An 8,027-nucleotide genomic window follows, 5' to 3' on the forward strand; every position below is an offset into this window, starting at 1 on the left:
CGAAAATTTAATTTTTACGATAGCGTCTGTTAGATTGGCTTTCCGTCAGTCCGGCCGTTTGTAAAAACGATAAGTCTCGAAAGAAGCAACGACTCAAATCGAGATTTCACACAATTTTTTTAGGTCCCAAGAGAAAGAGGGAATTCGTTTACCAGTCATTTACATAAAAATTCAAAAAGTTAGAACATTTAGAAAATTTTTTATACCAATTTTTTGAAGATTCAAAAGTTTTATGTAAGGCTATTCGTAGTGCTCAGAAAGACGAACAAAGTATCACCATGACTTTTTTCGTTAACAAAAATACCAGAGTTATAAAATTTACAAAATTGAATCAATCAAACAAAAATGAAAATTTTAAGTTAAACAACGCCCGATATAAAAAAAAGTCAAGAGAAGAAAAACATTGAATTTCAAAAGCCCTACAATATCGTAGTTACAACTTTTTAAAATTTTCTTGAAAAATAGAAAATTCAAATTTTGATTCTACAGAAAATAGTCCAAAATTACATTTGGTGCACAAACTATGCAAGATACGAATAAAGATGAACAGATAAGAATTATGCTCCCAAAAAAGATCTACAAATTTGTTATTACTTACTTTTTGACAGGGTGCGTAGTTTGTTCTTTGCAAACAAACTAAGAAAAAATAAAAAGACAAAAGTGGTTCAACTAAAAAAGAGCTGCACATTTTTTACATCGTTTTTTTAATAATACGCGTGGCGTTCATTTTATGTGTAAAAAATAGCATCGAAAATAAAAATGAAACATTTGTTGAAAACCCAGAAAGAATCAAAAATATTTAGACGAAAGTTCACAAATAACAGATAAAAATTTGTTTTGAGATATCCTGAATCCGAAAATCAAGTTTTTGCAATAGCGTTAATCTCGATAACTCTAAACGAAACAGAAGAGATGAAATTGCGCGTTGGCACAATTTTTTATGTTCTTAAAGAAAGAACGAGTTCGTTAACTAGAATTCTTTGACCAACGGTAATGGTCTTATCCATAAAAAATTCTATTCAAAAATTGAATATTTCATTTTTCTGCCAAACGACGACGCATACGTGAAAACAGAACAAAATTGGAGTTCAAGCTTCACGGCGTAGAGCCTCTTCATGTTACATTTTTATTCTCCTTGCTTATCTGAGGAACACAGAACGTTCTAAAAAACATGAAATTAAATTGGTACAAGATCATAAATATGACAACATTACCGGTTAAACAATATTTAGAACTTGTTGAATTTTGCATTGATAATTCCCATTGCAGTTTTTAAAATGAATTTTTAAAGCGGAAATTTGGTACACCTATTTTCTTTTTATTTGTTACACCTGTAATTGCAGATCTAGTTATTGAAAAATTGAAACAAGATGTATTAAAAAGTCTGTCTTTTGATTATATTTTTTTCTTCATGTATGTGGACGATATTGTCACATGCGTTCATGAAGATAATATTAACCAACTTTTAGAAGCTTTTAAGGCATATCATCTCAGAATCCAGTTTACTATCGCAATCGAAAATCTTGATTGACTCAATTTCTTGGACGATAAAATCGTTCGAGTAAACAATAAAGTTATTACAAACTGTTACCGCAAAGACACAGATAGAGCTTTTAAATTATTAGATCAAAAATGTAGAAACGACAATATTTTAAAAGTTAAAGAAATTCTAAGAGATAATGATTTCCCAACTAAATTTATAAGAAAAATACATTAATAGACGAATGGAGAAAATCAACAATATAAATATACAGTCTCAAGTTTGTAACTCACAAACGTTCGACTACAATAAAGTTGTCATTTTACTTTTGCTACTGAACTCTCCAGATTTTTTAATAAGTTTTTTAACGAATATAAAATCCAAGTAGTATTTACATACCAGAAAGATTTGTACAGATGTTTTTCCAATAACAAAGATATTACTCCTTTTAAACTTAAAACACACATGATCTACAGCATTCCCTGCGAATGTGGTTCAATTTATATATGACAGGCCAAAAGATACATAGAAACTAGAATCAAAAAACACTAAAACGACTGTAAAAAAGATGCAAGCGGTACTGGTTGATCACTCACATGTTCATGAGCACCAGTTTTTATTTTCAATGACTAAAATTTTAAGTCATGAAAGACACAATGAAAAAATCTGTTTTAAAGAAATGTTTTATATAGTCAAGAATACAAGCTGTGTTAACGAAAGATCGGATGTTGAATTTTCATGTAAAATTTGCCATAATCTTATTTTATCGACAAGCAATTGTGAATTAAAAAATTAAAAATATAGAAATACATTTTAAGATTTGAAAATAGGCTCCGGCGGCCACCTTTAATCAGCCTTAGAGGCTAGAATACACAGTTATTTTTCAATTTTAACGCCAAGACAGGAGAACACAAAAATGTTTTTCACTAAAATCATACAAATTTCAAAGATCTCCTTTTTGTTAGCATGAATGTTTTTACTCCATAATCGTGTCAAAATTCGAATATCGCATCGGTAAATTTATAGGTTACGTTGGTTATGGACACGAAGGAATAATAAGGAGACCTAACTCCGTTCCTCCACTTGGCAATAGAAACATTACCGTAAGTGATACGTACATTACAGGAAGATCTTAGACTTGAGTGCGCAGGTGCGCAGTTGTCCTCTTCCTATACATGAAAGAGTTTGCGAGTGAGAAAGTTTGTCAAATTGGCGTAAGTTGAGAGGTTCTGTTTGTTTGTTTTGATGCAAGTGTCAGAAATGTGTTCTAAGCCATGAGGTGTCAAGTTCCGGGTTGTGGACGAAGTTACACGCCGAAGAAGGCAAATACACTTCGTTTTTTTAAAGCCTTCACTGTAAGTACAATAAACGTCTAATACATTTTATTGTTTTACCTGTCATTTAATTTTAATAGAAATTATTTAGAAATTTAATCTTTATTTTTTGATCTTATTTTTCTATATAAAGGAGACGGAGTTGCAAATGTGACAAGAAATTTTAATTCTTTACGCTGTAAATGATTTTACTGAAAATCGCGCAATCTGCGCTCTTTATTTTAAATAAGTACCGAAAATACTGTTTATATATTTATTTTGTGTATCTTTCGTATGATGATCAACAAAAGAACACAACCTCTAACTTACGTCAATTTGACAAACTTTCTCACTCGCACACTTTTCCATGTATCGGAAGAGGACAACTGCGCACCTGCGCACTCAAATCTAAGATCTTCCTGTAATGTGCGTATCACTTACGGTAATGTTTCTATTGCCAGTTTCAGATGGCGTCCCACTAGCAGTTGGGTCTCCTTATTATTCCTTCGTGGGTATGGGTGCTTTGACGCAGGTCGCGTGCAGCTTGCTCAAAAAATTTGTACAGTATCTAAGATTTTCCACACAGTAATACAAGAATCTGAATTTCAGTAGAGAACAGCGGTTGACTTTCAGATGTAACCAAAAGGATCATTCGCCAGTTGAAAGTCAACTGATGATTGTAACATGACTTTAAGTAACGCGCTTGGTTGAAAGTCAACTGCTTTATGTACGTAAAATGAACTTTATAGGTTAATTTAAGACGGAAAGATTTAAGTTACGTTAAAATGAAACAAGTCAGATTCAGAATCCCAAAATAAGCCCAAAACTTTGAGCTGAGCATCTTCAGCTAACGGAAACTCTATAGCCCTTTAATACTTTCCAGAAAGATAATCTTCTAATATTTCTGAATCATTAGGCGCCCATTTTCGCAAGTGGAAACCACCAGCTTCCAACTACTGAAATACTTGCTACCGCTTCTCCTTGGCTTGTACTTTAGTATCCGCACCAAACAAAATATCATCGACGTAGATATATCTTTCCAGGATACTTTTAGCCAAAAAAAACTTACTGCCTTCATCATGAGCTAATTGCTTCATTACTTTATTAGTTAAGTAAGAAGCACAGGCAGTGCCATAAGTGAGAGTCAAAAGTCGATAGACCACCATATTGTTATCAGGTAAGCACCATAAAATTATTTGATAATTGCAGTCACGAGCATCTACCAAAATTTGTCGAAACATTTTGTCTATGTCAGATATGTATACAAAACGAGGCAAACTTGTCAAACTGTCAAACTTGATGCATTAAAAACAACTCTTAGTTTAGTAGTAGAACTACTTTCTCTCAGAACCGGGTGGTGTGGTAAGTAAACAGTCTGAATAGAATTATCTAAATCTTCTTCTCTCACAAGTTCCATATGTCCTAATTTCTCATATTCAGACAAAAAAGCCGAATATTCTTGGAACAATTTGGAATTTTTACTCAATCGTCGTAGAACTCTATCTAATACGATTTTTGCTCAAGAGAAGGAGGCGCCGGTTTTTATTGGGGGCTCCTTCTTAAATGGAAATCGCATTAAGCACAGTCCATCATTTGTGCGTTGGTGCGTCATGAAGAAATGTTCCTCGCAAAACTTTTCTTTGCCAGTCAGGGGTCTCTATTAGGGAGTTCTTCCAATTCCCAAAACTTAGTCAAGTCTTCATGCAAGACTTCAGAAGTTATACTCTGATGTATAGTAAGTAGAATGCTTGTCTCTATTTTATTTTCCATAACTGGACCCGGCAAGATCCAAGCAAAAATGATAGATTGAGCTGTAAGACTGCCAAACACAACCTGCTGTAGACTAGGTAATGAGCACGACCCATATTTATCCGCTCTTAAAATTTAATCTATTTGTTGGGAACTAAAGGGATTAGGATCGGCTAAATTGAATTTAGGTAAATCAGTTTTATTTTCCGGATCACTTCTTTCAGAAGACAATAAGAGGTGAGATGGAGCAATACTAAGGCTTGACTAAGGACTTTAGAACAGTTTTTCTCGGTAGGAAGCAAATTTCATCGAGCTAATTTTATTGAAGAGCCAACATTAACTCCACCAACCCCATAAACTATTGCTTTAACCTTCTGGAAACTAGGATTCAAAATTTTCATCACTCTTTCTGAAATGAACAAACATTCCTAGTTTCGATCCATTGAAACCCTCGATTTATGAGCTTTTCCATTATCGGCTTTCAAGGTAATTACTGCTATTGCTAGTAATGTTGCAAGCGATAGATTTGGGTGATTATTTAAGAAATTGAATGAAAGATCATTTTCTGAGTTGTTATTTAGTGAGACATGATTTGCTTGACAAAATAATTTTTTTTTAAATTATTTTAATTTGGACTGGTAAATGAATGCAATTATTCCGTTTGTGGCTAATTCCAGTGGTAGCGTATTTATTTCAAGATCATATTGAGATGACGCGTTTCGGTACAGATCTGTACCCTTATTAAATCGCAGTTACATTTCTTAACAAAAGTTTGTTGGAGCTTGAAAAACACGATATTTTACAAATATCATTGTACACTATAGTTTTATAAATGCCATGACATGATGTAGTGAAGAAATCTAACATTCAAACAGTAACAGTAACAGTAACAGTAACAGTAACAGTAACAGTAACTCTATATAACCACTAAAAGATTCTGAAATTTTTTAGAAACTTATGACATTTCTGTAGATTATGTTTGTATTCGTGTTAAAAATGATTGTTTATCGTTATAAGAAGGTATTGTTTATAATCTCAGGAGTAAATCCTGGATTATTCGAAGTGCCATGTGATAGGTCACGTGATACTGTTTGACCAGGAAAAAGAACAGTTTTTAAAATTTTAATTTGAGAAATAAGATAGTGATATATAATACTTAGGTTTTGGATGTAAGTTCTGTAATTTATGGCGTTTATTTCGTTTTTAATATAAATCATTTCAAGAGTTAATCTTTTTTCTTCGTTTGGTTCAATATTTGAAATTTTAATGTCTTTAATATTAAAGTTAAAGTTGTGAGAGTATAGAGTAGCATGTTTTGCTAAAGTGGTGTTAACGTTATTATTTAATATGGATCTTTCGTGTTCTCTAATTCTAATCCCTAAGTGTTTAAAGATTATCCAATGTATATAGCTTTACAATTCAAGCATGGTATTCTATAGATAGTGTTTACTTTATGTAATTTATCTGTTAGATCTTTAATGCTAGGAAAAAGAATTTCATTAAAAGCATTTTCAACAGAAAAAGCAATTCGCATATTACTTTTTTTAGTGAAAATTCTGAAAAGAATTTCATCAAAATCATTAATAAATGGCATTGCTATAATTTTTATTTGATCAATAGTTTGTTCATTGTATTTATTGCGTTTGTAATAGTTTTGTAACGTTCAGCTATCTTTAGTTTTAACAGATCTATGGGGCGACCATTTTCTACTAATGTATTTTTAACAATTTTTAAATTTTCACTGTGAAATCTACTATCTGACAATTTTATCGCTCTGTCGACCAAACCAAAGATGACACCAATTTTATTACATATTAGGTGATGCGAAGCAAAGTTAAGAAAACGTCCTGACCGTGCAGGTTTTCTATACCAGTTTGTTATAACTATATTATTTACTTTTTCTAGTGTTAAATCTAAAAATTAATTTTCTTTTCTTTTGCTAATTCAATAGTGAATTTTGATTTTTCATTTATAGTGTTAAATTTTTCAAGAATATCATCGTCTTTATTTTTGGAACGCAAATTATTGTGTCGTTTATATATCGGTAGTAGAAAATAATCTAATTCAGATTTGTAATAATATGTAATAATATCTGTGATTCTTGCGGTTTTCGGAGTAAAAGGAGAGCCTTTCCCATTCATTTACAACACTAACAGTGTAGAAATCGTAATCTTCACCAAGTCCTTTGTAGAAACTTCTATCGTTGTTCATAATGTTGTTTTGTTTAAAGCAACTTAATTAATGTTTGATAAAATAATTTAAAGAAAATTATGTTTATTTGAACTGGTAAATGAATGCAATTATTCCGATTATGTTCCTCAAACATAACATACAGAAATGTCATCAATTTCAAAAAACTTTCAGAATCTTTTAGTGGTTATAGAGTTACTCCAATTTATATATACAAAAAACTGTTTTTAAACACTATAATATTTTAATATGGATTTATAATTAACATTGATATTTATAAAAATACTTTCAACTATCTTCAGTTTCCAAAACCAGGTAAATATATTGTCTCTGAAGATTAGACGCTTTCGTATTCACATATTTTATGATTAATTATTCTAAATTTAAAATTAATCAAAAATAAAATTTTTTACAGTTTGCGCCTGGGTAAAATTAAAGATCTTTGGTAAAATTAAAAATCTCGATTTAATTTTCAATCACAGGAAAGTGATTTAACCGACGCATGGTATTTTTACACGCTGCGACTAAATTTTCCCTTCTGAATGTAAAGTTCGTACGAGGGAATGTGTAATTTTATTTTTATCGAGTGTGTAATATTACATTGTTGTTCGAGGGTCCTTTTATTTACATCGCTATAGGATGGAATTTCACATACTTTTGTAAAATTACACAGTGAAGTGTGTGATATTTACAATGATACAATATGTCATTTTCCGAAACCTTGTAATTTTACAAAAATATTTTTTTACAGTGTAATAATTGCAGATATGATTTTCTTTCGCCACCTGAGCTACATTATCAGGAACTGGCAATTGATAATGTATAGACGTAGTGTCAGCTGATGGCGATATGATAGATTCAAAATTATTGACATGCAACATGGTCTTATGTTTCCTACCGCATTTACTACATCTCAGTTTTCTTGTGCAGTTAAAAGGCCTATGACCAGCCATAAAACAATTATAACAACCGTGATGGCGAGTGACAACTTCCTTACGTCCTTCAACTGTCAATGTTTTAAATTGAGACCATTTAAACAATAGATGATTTTCCTTACATAAGAGGCATTTAGAAGTGGAAGATACATTATGACTCCGAAACCCTGATTATTTAACATTTTTATGCTTGTTTTGTGAGCTCATTTTTGTATTAATCTTCGAAGCTTATATCGCTTCTACATCGCGAGATATAAAAGCACTTGACGCAGATGGTTGGATTCGACGTACTGCCTTGAGACAAAACACGGGCGTGGCACAATAGGCTTTGTAGTTTCAGCGCCAGGGGGGTGCTTCACG

This window comes from Belonocnema kinseyi, chromosome 9, assembly GCF_010883055.1.
Source record: "Belonocnema kinseyi isolate 2016_QV_RU_SX_M_011 chromosome 9, B_treatae_v1, whole genome shotgun sequence".
Classification (NCBI taxonomy): domain Eukaryota; kingdom Metazoa; phylum Arthropoda; class Insecta; order Hymenoptera; family Cynipidae; genus Belonocnema; species Belonocnema kinseyi.